Below are 13,338 nucleotides of genomic sequence, written 5' to 3'. Positions count from 1 at the left end.
ATGGCACGGACCGAAGCCTTTCCTTTTTCACCCTGAACCCTCTGCTGCACCCATTTACAAAATTCATGTCGACAAAAGTTGTTGTTGTTGTTGTTTTTTTAATCAGAGGATTCCACAATTGAAATATGACTGAACTCTTTCTAAAAATTCTAAAAATACATGTGTGCATGCACCATGGCAAAATTCTGCAGAGCTGCCAATCTAAACAACACATTCAATTAGCTAGATTTTATTTTTATATGATATCTTAACACGGAGCCCTATACAGGGTTGAAACGCACCTTTTAACTATAGGTCTTGTGCTAGCGTGCTTCTCTCCGTTTAGATGTCATTAATCTCTATGAATACAATTACAAACACAATTTACTAATTTATCTCTATAATTACATTTATAATTAGAACACAATAGATGTGGAAGTATTTACATAAAGAACAGAGTTAGAAACAGTGAAAATGTAAACAGTTCGGGGTTTCCTTTTAGTTTTATATTTAATTAAACTTATGCCTTATCCTGATGCCATTTCTTTGTTTTTCCCTTAAAAAAACCAACAAAAAACCCAACAAAAAAACCCAACAGAAAAGTGCCCAAACATTTCTGGTCTTCCAGTAATGCATTAAAATGTGTCTCAGCTCCTCTGTACACAGTGAAATGCTTGCTGAATGCAAAGTGAGGGAGGGCGAATTTCTCCAGGTTCTGTATGTCTGATCTCTCAAAATCTTCAAAATCTATCCTTGATCTCAGCAAACACAGCAGAGCACAATGTTATTTATGCATTCATTTATCTTTTCATCAAGGGCGGCTTATGTGGTCTTTACTGACTTTGGTTTCTCATCATCATCGCAGATCAGCATCTGCATTGTGTGCACTTGTAACAGGGATAATGGATCTCACTTACAATACCTACAAACTCAGCTGAGAGCCGTGCAAAGCAAATGGCCATAAATGCACCCATCCTGGCCCAAGTCCTGATGAATAAAAATGAAGATCTTGTCAAATAATAAAGTGACAGGTTAATTTACAGCATGGAATAGTGTGAACGGGGAAAGCGCCGCTTTCCCAATCTGTATGAACGGTGCCACCTATCTGCAGATTAGCAGAAAGCCTCAGATACACTAATTCAGAAATCGGGATAAACACATGTGATGTTGCTTAGTTTTGTAAATATCAGAGGAATGGAATTGATGATAAAGGAAAATGTGAGATTAGACACACACAGTTGCTTTCGAACCTAAAAAAACAAGATTTCCAACAAAGGACTGCTGTATCAAACAGTAATAAAGAGCCTCAAGCAGTTGTCTGTGCTCATGCCAGTTTTCATGCTTTAATTCTGCTGCCCTGTGGTTCTTAGCTTTGACATTGAGATCTGCACGGCCACCAGAGATAATTATTTCAACCTTCAGGCCATCAGGCGCTCATTTTTGATCATGGATATGTAAGAGATTTTTTTTCTTCCCCCCCCCCCCCCCCCCCCCCTTCCCAGGCTTGCCAAGTGGATATCAATAGGAGGGTAAAATAAGCAAAAATGGTAAGCATTTTAAGAGAAATTAAGATGCTGGGCTGTATGCTAGCTTTTCTACCATTTTTTTAGGCCTTACTATTGTTTAACATTATTCAGTACAAACTGAAAATACCAACAGAAATATTTGAACTGGTTTGAATTTTCCATTGCGGCATTGTTACAAACAGAAATTAAAAAATTAGCTTCGACTTCATAATGCTGCTGTCCGTAGCGCTATTCCAATACCCTCTAATCCCCTAACACAATTTACACACCATGAATCCACATTTGATACACATTTTTATGGTAACTCATCAAAATTACAGTAATTTTTCTCATCCACACTTAACACACGTAAGTTAGAACACATGATTTGTGTTGTGACTGCTCTATGGTAAAGTAATTTTTGAAGAATACTGATTTCAAGAGTTGCGTTATTAAAACCCACTCTGCATTGCCACCCATATAAATTATCAATTATAAATCAAATCTGTCCGATTGGAATTTGGGGATTGGCGTGTATCAGATGTTAAACATATCCCCAGAGTACAAAGCTGGCATGCTATTTAAATAAGACACACAACCAATGATATTTGCCACTAATGTTACCTCTGCCTAACATTTTAATACATGACATTTATTTTAGATCAATGTAGTTTCCAGTTACAGGTTAAGAGATCTCTGCATTTCTAAATTAACAGCATCAGATACTAATACATCATCTCATTTTACATACACTGCTTAATTACATGTTTTATCATTTGAGTCACTTACGCCCTGCTACACCCATTTTACAGATGTACAAAGCAAAAATGGTGTGCTTAAATGATCAACCATAACAAACCAATAGACAGATCTGAAATATTTTTTGGTATGCTGCATTACTCCTCTCATATGCAATGTTGAAAGAAAAAAAACAAAAACCCCAAACCAAGCAATAGTATGTTAAATCTATCAAACTTTTCTCTGAAACAGATTTGCAGCTAGGAATATCTTTCCTGAGTTTTGCAGTGCTCCAAATTAAGTCTGAGACTAAAAATTTAAACGCATGCATATTCTAAATGACACTATTTTGCAGTGTGGGAAACTGATAAACTGAAGTGGTTGTGCAACAAAAAGCCACTGGAGATGTTCCTGCCAAAAAGACAGTGGGTATTTTCGCCTGAAAGATATTGGACTTGGTCTTGCAATTACAGCTGCACAGACAGGCCACAGGTGCAAGAGATACCAAACAGAACGTTGTGCACTTTTGAAGAAACAGTTTTACATGAAAATACTGGATTGTAGGAGCTTGTTCTTTTTTTTTTTTTTTTTTTGTGTGTGTGTGTGTTTTGTTTTGTTTCCCAAGAAAGCAAACGAAATATAACAACTGTACAAAAGAGATATATGAAATGGTCTACCTTGGACATATTCCAAAGGTACAAATAAAATGTATTGTCTGTGCTAGTTTAATTGTATGTATGTTTACAGAAAAATTTGGAAAGAAAAAATACATTTAGAACGTTTGTCCTTGACATTTTTTAAATTAAAATTTTTAAAGTAAAATTTCTCATATTGTTTCAAGAAACATATTTAAGAAAATGAGCTAGCTTTCGGAGATCTCATGTTTAATGGTTTCTGTCACAGCTCTAATCTACATTCATTTTCCTTTATGAAACAGCAAGAGTCAAAGTTAAGGCCATCCCTGGGCAAAGTAAACTTTCATACCTTCAGTTTTGCAAAACATTAATTTAATAAAAATATGAATTCCTCATACCCGAGCATAAGCCACTTCTCAACTCCAAACCCCGTTAACGCTTCTGCTCTCCTTGGATTTCTTACTGCCTTAGAGGTATACTTCAGCAAACTGAATTCAGAGATTTTAGAGGTGTCACTGGCTTTTGTCAAGAATAGGTATGTTCTTTGAGAAACTGCTATTTTTAAGAGTCTGGAGTACCAGCGAGCATTAAAAGCAGTTCACTCCAGGGTGGGAATGGGCATTACCTACAGGACTCACAAGGAACTTGCAGGGATATCTAGTAATGGAAGGAGAAGTAAGAAAGGTTGAGATTCCCAAATGCCTACACTGCAGCAGGAAAACACCAAGCCACAGCTAGCACTATATAATAAAGTAATAAACTAAAAAAAGATATATTTGGTGCCACTTGGGGTCCTTTCTGTTAACAGCTGTACCAAAAGGCAGGTCTTCAGGTTAGCGGCTGTGACTAGGCAGGGCAGCCAGATACCGCAGCTTTCCAGAGGGCAAGGCAAGCATCTTGGGTCTAGATGCAACCCTGCCTGTCCCAACAGCTTCCCCTGATCCGCTTCTCTCTGCCGCTCTCCTCGGCAGCACAGCCCGCGCAGCCCCACGTTTTCTGCTAGCCCAATATGGCACACTCAGCAGTTGCTGCTTTTCGCTCCTTTCCAAGTGGGCACTATCCTAAGAAGCACGGATAGTGCTGAAGACAGTTTCCACGTCCTCAGCGTTGGCTCCCGGGGATGATGAGCAGTCAGTGTGGAAAATTCTTCACAGACCTTTGCAAGCAGAGCGTTTCAGTAGAGCTGCGAGTATGATGGGAACAGAGAAACTTTTGAATGTTCTGCCCACCACAAGACAGCTGGCACACAATTATCATTCCTCCTATTCTACAGATGGAAAAAATGAAGCTCAGAGAATTGCCTAAACTCTTACAAGAATTGTGTGACAGAGGTCTGAACACAATCCAGATCTCCCAACCCTACTCTTTAAGTAACTATTTGGAGAATATGAACAACAAGACAAGTAGGGAGGTCTAATTGGATTTCACTGTCAATAACTCTGCAAACCACCCACCAATAGGCAGACTGGGTAAAATGTTTATGGTATGAAAAAGAGCCAATGGTACTGAGAAAGAATATGGCTTGAATAATCTATTCTACTATTTCATGTTTTTCTTCCCCTGCACCCCCCACCCTGTAGAAATTCTGAAGCTCGGTATGGAATGAAAAGAAAGGGGTAACTCTGATCATGCTGTGCCACTTGGGAAGGACGGGCAGAAAACTCACAAGAGTTAATGCAGTCACATTTGACTTAAAACTTTTTGATATTGAGATATTCAGGCAAGCAGCATAGGAATAATGAGATAAGAGAACGCAAGGGTGTGAGTGCTATGGAAATATACATGTTAGTATGCAGTATGAAAGAGCACCCTCTGTTGTTTTTGGTTAACAGAAGCAAGTCTCCCGATACCTCAAAATAATATTTCAGTTCCAGAAAAGATTGAGATAAATCATCGCTACCGACATACAGATATCTGCAAACACTTCCCAGGGAGTTCAGGCACTGCGGTTTGTTTGGGAAGGAGGGTTATGCATGCTGAGAGTTACTGTATTATGGAAGGAAGAATATGCTGTGCCCTAGCAAACTCTAGTTGCCTAGACTAGAAGCTTTTTTATAATATAATATTGATTTGTTTATGCAAAATTAGCAAAAATTTAAATCTTATTAAGATCCTAAATCTGATATCCTGGGTGATTTTTATTTATGATTTTTACAGGGCATTAAGAGTTTTAGTTAAGGGTACGCATCATCATTAAATACAGGAGTCGCCAATACTAATTAAACCAAAGCACAAAATGTCTGATGACAGATTAGACATTCCAATCAGTTAAAAAGATGTGAGATGTGGCTGCATTCTAATGGAAGATGACAACAATGACAACAATGACAACAGCGGAACTCTTAAGATGCAATTTCTGCGACCAAGACTGTGTTTTCCTTATTTAGAGCTAAAAATCTCACAGAAATTGAAAGTTTTCATTAATCTATTTCCTGCTACCAGAAATTACTGAATCTCTTAAGAACCTAGAACTTACAGAGATGGATGATGATCCACATGATTCAATGCCAATGATATACCAGTGAAGATGTAACAGAATGAAAATAAATTGTGATGTTACAGGAATAAAGTTGGATGCATCAGGTGCCTTCCACGGGTTCTGCTCAAAGTAAAGAGTTTAGATATGAAAAGATTTTAAAAATGTACTTTCCATCCAGGTCTGTACATAAGTGACTTTCAAAATTATACCATTAGTTAAGAGACCAAATTGAGAACCTTAGAAATAGCCAATAAAGTTTAGGTAAGATTGTAAGAAATATAATATTGCAAGGTTCTAAATAATGGTTTGTAAAAAGGTATGTGTTTTGTTTGACAAGAGTTCTCACTGAAAAACCGTGCTATTGAGAGTTTGTGAGAAAATTAAGTCACAATTTGACTGAGTATTGAGCTAGTGAAAAATCCTCCATGGTGTATTTTACACACACAGTTTCCATGAAAAAATGTGAAATTTTGTAAATATGGAAAACCACATTGCATATGTATTCAGAACTATGCAGCTTAACAGTCAACACTTTCATGATTAAGCTTTGCTTTACATAATGTACAGGGAATGAGAGAAAAGTAAAATTTCAAAGAAAAAGGTTCCTTCCTGCAGATTTCAAAGATGCTGAAGCAAAGAGTTCCTCTAATGCATCTCCTGTCTGTCGAGTAAGATTTTTTTCACTGGAGGTAGTATGAATATGTCAATTACAGAATCATTTAACAGTCCTACCTTGAAAGAAGCTGCTTGCCACAAGACCTGACAACATACAATCTTTTTTTTCTGCTTGTACAGATTCCTGAATATTGAGGGCCAATCTTGAAAGGGACACCCAAGAGTTACTATAGTAATAACAGCTTTTCCTTTTACTAGTTCAGTTTTTCCAGCCAAACAGAAAAATCTGTCCCCAAAAGTATTAAAGATATATTTTGCACAGCAGCTGCTAAAGAAACCCAAAATAAAAATCAGGAAGTGGCAATATCTGAATTATGGTAGCAACCTTAACATGGCCCCCATCAGGCAATACACTGTAATGATCGATTACAACAGTGTGTATGGCAAGTTCCTGTACGAGTTCCCAAACAAGAGTGGAAAATGCAACGTTTCCTGCACTATTACTAATAAAGCAACTTCTGAATGATTCTATGCGTGTCAGAGAAGGGTCCATCAAAGTACAGCATATAAGAAATAAAACTATTGATTAGTGCTTAAACAGGAACTGATGGTTCTACATTTTTATCCATCATCTTATAACTAACATCCAATGTCATTAAAATTGCAAGAGACTGGAGAAAAACATTCCCACCCTGCATTTTTCTAACAGGTTTTCTCTGTGTTTTAGACACCATTCTGTGCTGTGTATCATCTGTTTCTCTGACTTCCTTCGTAAATACTCAGGTTCCAATGTAACAGGTATGTAGGCAAATGCATAACTTTATACACAAAACTATATGCAGAGAAACCACGCAGCATTCGAGTGTTTGCATGATCAGATTCCCTCTATAGATTCACTGAGATTTTGAAGAAATGAGGAAAAAACCATATTCATTAGAAAACATGACTACAGAGCCACTAAAATTGGCAAGCACAGTGTGCTGTGTTTTCTATAAGTATCTAAACATTTTTTGTAAGTTGACTATAGTCCAAGCTGGCAGTCTCCCTTTAAATAAAACAAGAGCAAAAATTACATTAGCCATCTAAGTTTGCAGCTTCATTAACTTCATAGCTACCTTAGTTACCTGTCCCCTTCCCCAAATTACACCTAAGAAACACAGCACTGCACATCTATGCAGTTAAATTAGCTTCAGAATCAGCTACTGCATCTTCCAAAATGCCCTAAAGGAATATTGTTCTAGCTGGAAAAAAATGCCTGCATACTGCATGTTCCCAATCCCTCTGCTGAAATCATCCCACTTTTTTACCATCAGCAACATAAATTACATAGTTATGAGACACAAATTCCTTTTAATTATTTGCCTGTTTTTTCGCCTGACGCTTCACACGCTTGTTCCTCTCTCACCCCTCCTGCAGCACTGTTAAAACCCACCTATTTTACCCGGGCAGAGCTGCAAGAGGCAATTCGGTGTATAAAGTCTTCATGTGCTATGTTTCTAATGCTAGTTTAGGTACTGGCTCGGAAATAGGTGTAAACATGACATACTTTTTTTCTGCCTACAGCAAACAATTATCGCAGCTGTGGCACAGCCTCAGAGGCTTCAAGCACACTGCACCGAGCGAGGACCCCAGCCTGAGCCCTGGCGGGCTGCTGGACCCCCTGCCCCATTGCCAGCCCACGCTCCCTGAACAGGGCACAGGCGTTCACTCGTAGCAGGATCTCAGGCCATTCCCAGTGGAAGGCAGCCTCCCTTTGTTTCGGAGAAGTGCAGAGAGAGGGAAAAGTTTACCTGCATGTACGAGACTTATGCCATTTGCCCTCAGGGTCAGGGAGCGGACTGAGCTGGCTGTGTTTAGTTTCAGAGTACAGAAAATGTCAAAGTACACTGTGCCCAGGGAAAGCAGGGAGGGAGGGATGCATGGGGAGAACGCTCCATAAAACAGAGACAGACTGGTCCTGCCCCATGCATGCTGCCGCAGGAGGGACACCTGGGACCTGTGTCGGGGTGCTAAAGCATCAGATACCTCAGGTGAGGTCTCTCCCCCTGCCCCTGCATCTCGCCTGCGAGCACAGGAAAGCAGCGAGGCCAGTCCGATGTGGACTCGTACAAGTGTTGGATGGACGACACAGGCTTCCCCTGAAACTTGACTTTTGACACAGCAGTCAGAAAAACAGAGGCTGAGCTGTGGCCAGCTGATGGGCTGACTACTCTTGGCCTTGGTGTTTCCTCAAGCATACAGAAGACTGGCACATTCTGCTCCTTCTTAGGTAAAAAGGTCACTGCTTTTAAGCCAGGTGTTGTTAAAATCTGGTTTGGAGTTTTGTAACAGTAAGTGCAAGCTCACGGCAATGCTGACATGAGCCTAGCAAGCAGAATGTATCGGGCCACGTGAAAGAGATGAGTAGTTCTCCCCAGAAGCGATAACAGACAAAAAACTTAAGAGTGGAGAAATATTTAAATACTGTGCTTCCACTCTGAGAGCTGCCAATATTTGCTACTTAAAATTTAAACACTTCCCTTGAATCCCTTCAGGAAAGCTGCTGCATTCTCTGCTGTGTGAAACATTCATGCCTCTATGTCACCAATGAAGACTTTCAGTACTTTCAATAATGCATTCATTATGTGGCTTTACGCTACTGGCTTGCAATAGAAAAGTAAATTGAAAAGGAAAAATGAGATGGGAGAGAAGGTATAAAATACAGCATATGTTGTTCTTAGGTATGTGTAATGTTTAATACAATATTAATCTACACTGCAATTTTAACCATTATCAAGAAATATAAATTTTGTTAAGAAGTAACTAGCACACTGGTAACTGCGCTCAGAATGTACCGGTTTTTGTGCATTTCTTAAAGACACTGCAATCGCAGTTATTCTGAATATGAACTTTAGCTCAATATGAATGGTAACTTTCTTGGGTTTGCTACACAACTGCTTCAATAATTTCCTGTTTTGCAACCTTACAGTGTATTCCATACCACTAAGAATAGGAGAGATTAGCTGGTTTTTTCAGTTTTATATCACCGACTTCTTTTACTGGTAAATCTAACATTTTCAAGATAACGTACCTCCAAAGCCTGCTCTGGCATTTACAGAAACCTGTGTTTATTTTACCACAGCTATGCCTGCCTCCTGCCAGGTGCAATTCAATGAAGTCAACAAAGAAACCAGGGACAATGCTGACCCACCCCAGAACTAGCCATGTGAAGAGGGCTCCCGTTAGCAGGTTGGCATTAGCCACTAGCGCAGCCCAATGGCAGGGGCTTGTAGAGCAGAACTGCTGATGCTGAGGATCTAGCATCCACCATGCCACCCAAGTTTGAGTGAACTGCACCTTCTGACTTGGTTTCATGTGCAACAAATCCAGTTTGCCTGCTCTCAGATGGTGCTGGGATGACAGTGGAAGCATGGTGAGGACAATGGGAAGACACACTACAGAAGCACGCTACTGAACCAAGCTAAATCACCATCAGATGCACTCATCAGCTCCCCTTCTCCAGCTGTAGCTCAGGTCCCAAAGAACTCATGTCCTGAACAGATTTTCACAAACTGATGAGAACCATCAGAATAAAGGAAAACGATGAAGATGATTTCTCAGCCTCACCACCAAAGTCACGGATGCTGTATGCCCTGTGCACACCCAGTGCTCTGCAGTGAAGCAAGGAGATGAATAGGAAAGCAAAAATCACCCCAAGCTGAACAATTTGGAAAAGCAGAAGAGGAAAATGGGAGGGCATAGAGTTACCGTAAAGGATGGAGGCAAGGAGTAACAGAGACAGTGAACACCTGCGGAATTAAAAAAGGAGAGAAACAAACAAGAGAAACGCTGCAGAACGTGTTCTTGAAGATCCAGGAATAAAATAAACATACTTCTGAGTTTCACATACTGGTTTGTAACCGATTTTTGTTGTTTTCGAAGAAACACCCAGCTCAGGACAGTCTGGATTTGATTCTCTTTAAATCTATGAAGAAAACAATCCCAAACTACTCTAAAAGCATTTGTGAACACACTACACCTCTCAAAACCAGACCCAGCATACCAAATTCAGGATTCACAAACACGTAAGCCCCCTTGAATCAACAGTGACTTTGATAAAATACTAGCTTTATGTGTGTGTCACAGGTCAAAGCCTCTAAAAGCCAAGGTAATATTTTACTACACAATAAAAGAATAGCTTGAATAAGTGTACTGAAACCTGCAAATGGTAGCTGTGATATATACTTTGGCACAGAGTACAGTCAGCAGGTTAGCAGTAAAAGCAATAATAATTATTTATGCACAATGGCATTGTAGCAGAATGCCAACAGGTCACTGCATTCTGTTTTCAACCTCAGAGAAGACAACAGTCAGCTAAACGCTGCACCTCAAGGCTTTAAGTTCAAAACATTAACTAACTTACGCTTTTTACCGAAATCCTACCCTGCTGCCCCTCAATCAACAGACAGAACAAACCCAAATAATTTACTCAGTAAACCCACAAAATTGCAATCAAGTTGTCAATGTTTCAGCACTAAAGACAATCATTCCAGCTTGCAGAACTGACAAACTTGGAGCTAAATTTTAAGTTAAAAAACCTGAAGTAACTCCTGTCTGAATTAATTTTACAAACCGACATATATTACAAAATTCAAGCATGCAGGGAAACGTTTTTCCTAATGGTACTTGAACTTCTCCATACCTTCCTTTAAAAGATTTGCCTTTTTCCTTTCCACTATTCTGAATTGAGTTAGGCAGCAGAAAGAGATACATAATACTAATTAAATGGTCATGAAATGTGGATTATCACCTGATTTGAATTTCTCACTAATCATATATAAAAATATCGAAGAACACTTTAGATGCAAGAATGTACAACACTTTACTCTCTGAGAATGGACAGACACCAAGGATCAGTGACGTGAAAAGATGCCAGGGACCTCATTTTAATGTAGGTATACTTCATTTTGGAGATCTTTAACTGCTGGCAAGTATTTGCTGGAAGATAACCCTTTGTGAAGGATGGACTCTACTTGCCTGGGAATTGGTGTTCTGGGATGGAGACTGAGCTATAAGGAAATGAGGTCTCATTTAGAAAAGCTCCATTCCTGACTCAGTTCAGGGCATCTTGGCACCACGAGGTACCATATGACTCATAAATCTGTGGTGAACCATTTTCAACATGACCCTGGCAGCCTCAAACAAGGGGATAAGTCCATGGGATACTAGAATCACAAATAAAATGTGAGGTAGATTTATGAAAAATAATAAACAAATGAATCAATACAAAACACCCACAGGAGAAACAACTCAGCTGAATTTCAATAAAGACATCTTACGATACCATACTGTTAAAAATAAACTTGTCAACAAAGTAATGTCTTAATGTCGTTACAACTGCAAGAGGATAATGACTACATTAACAGGATCAAAGATGGAAAATCCTGAACTGGCCATAGATGTAAATACCAAAGAGAACAGACAAATAACACAAAAGAACCTACAGGGCTTTCAGATTCAGATCTCTATACAGAAAAATATAAAAAAATGAGATTAGGATCAAAAAAATAACACTGAATAAACCAGGGAAAATAGCTCAAAGACCATACGTGTAATGAAAGAAATAAATTCAAAAGGCAGTAAGTGACCTTGGGATTATATCCGCTGCTAAACTTATATTAAGTCTGCAGAATACTACGGTAGGTTTGCAGAATAACAAGGGTAGAATTGAGGAAGAAAAAGAAAAAAAGGTTGGGAAATCTCAGGTAATAGACCTCTTTTATATTCAGTTCTGTAATCTCCCTATCACTTTCAATATCAGGATACTGAAGTAAGAGGTCATTAAGAGAAAAACACACACAAAAAAATATTAAATGCTGAATCACCAGTAAATTGTTACATTTAGCTGAGAGGTAGCTACGCAGGAACACTTGAAATGTTGAAGTACATGGTAAGAAAGACAAATACTGGAGCGACAGAGAAATATAACTAGGAATAGTCAGATTAAATAAAAAAAAAACAAAAAAAAAAAAAAGAGGAAAAAAAAAAGGAAAAATGCATGCTACATATCAGGAAAATCTTCCTGATGGTGAAATCGTGGAATAATTTCGCAACAAACTAGAAGAAACACTCAGTGGCATAATGAAGGGAACAATGCTGAACTAGCAGGGGGGCAGACCAAAAGATTTTAAAAGTATTTTCTCCATCTAATTCTAACGGACTATTAAAGGAGACAATCAATAGTCAGGGAGGTAAGTTATTTTGATAAGCTCCATGGTTTTCATTCTTTCAGAGGTTGAAGTTGGGAGAAGAAAAAAAGAGGAAACACCAAGCTGTGTGCTTTCTTACAGTTACTGTTTCCCATTGTGGATGTTACCATTATCTTTACATATGAAGAGAGATTGAAATAATCTAGAGAGGTCCCCCACACTACAACACTGAGATAAAGAAGAACTTAAAAGAAACACCACATGGTCTGGCATCAAATTAAATGGGGAAGAACAGAGTCATGTTTCCTGGGGGAAAGAGACTGAATATTATGAGGTTAGTCACACTATTAGTGGGGCCAATAATGTCACTTAGAAGAAAAATAAGTGTGATCTATAACTAAATTTTTCACATCGTTTCCGTTTGGCAGAGAGACATACTGCTGTACTGAAGTTAAAGAGTAACGACACAATTCTATCAGGTAGACGCAGTGAGACAGGAATACCAGCCATTTGGGCAGCTTTTTTCAATAATTCAGCAAAACAGCTGAACAATAGGTGAAATTAGAGACTAAGAGGTGGCTTTTGTCATTAAAAAATATAAGCAAACCCAGTATTTTATACTTATTTTAAAGTATAATACGATGCCAGAATATACTTATATTTGAATATTGTATTCACATTATATTCAACACATTTTTACCCACAGTCAGGGCACTAACAATTTAGACTGAATGGCTCAGAAAACAGCAGGTTTTCTTTATTACAGATGCTCTTAGTGCACTTAATGTAATCAGCTGCTTCAGGAACAGTGTTAAACGCATGAGCTAGAGGAAAGCAGTTTAGAAATAGACTGGTTAAAAATACTGCTTACCAAAAGATGCAGGAAAACAAGCATGGTCAAATGGCTTATGCACAGAACTACAAACAAGCAAACTCAACTGTAAACTAGCTGTGTTACTTTTAGTCAAGTCACAAGCCTGTTGTGTCTCAGTATCTGTAGCTGTGAAAGGAGTATAAATAATATCTAACTTTCACTTCATGAAGCTTTGGCTGGAAACCCTTTGGGGCAGGTAACAGGGGTCTCAACCTACTCTTCTAAAGACTGAGCAAGTGACAGCCCCCCCAAAAACCTATTCAGGATGCTGCAAGAGGAAAAATTATTTGAGCAATACAAAGTTCTAGATACGTGTCAAGCATCT

At 38.8% G+C, this 13,338-nt stretch overlaps 1 protein-coding gene and 2 long non-coding RNA genes across 5 annotated transcripts in view; 1 reads left to right on the top strand and 2 right to left on the bottom strand.

Annotated features, from left to right (window-relative positions):
* The window catches only part of FAM172A (family with sequence similarity 172 member A), a 270,181-nt gene that overhangs the window by 153,208 nt on the left and 103,635 nt on the right, over positions 1–13,338 (bottom strand). The window lies entirely within an intron of this gene.
* On the bottom strand, positions 1,465–6,691 carry LOC129734684 (uncharacterized). Its single transcript, XR_008730161.1, has 2 exons — positions 5,334–6,691; positions 1,465–4,040 (listed from the first exon to the last, which is right to left on the bottom strand). It is a non-coding gene; the product is annotated as an uncharacterized LOC129734684 (long non-coding RNA).
* LOC114016991 (uncharacterized) lies at positions 7,848–11,304 on the top strand. 2 transcript variants are annotated; one of them, XR_008730160.1, is made up of 2 exons: positions 7,848–7,981; positions 9,073–11,304. It is a non-coding gene; the product is annotated as an uncharacterized LOC114016991 (long non-coding RNA). The 2 variants fall into 2 exon arrangements; XR_003561770.2 differs by having other exon boundaries at positions 7,848–8,220.

The sequence above is a fragment of the Falco cherrug genome, chromosome Z (genome assembly GCF_023634085.1).
Source record: "Falco cherrug isolate bFalChe1 chromosome Z, bFalChe1.pri, whole genome shotgun sequence".
Classification (NCBI taxonomy): Eukaryota; Metazoa; Chordata; class Aves; order Falconiformes; family Falconidae; genus Falco; species Falco cherrug.
This window is presented reverse-complemented; position numbering and strand designations above follow the sequence as displayed.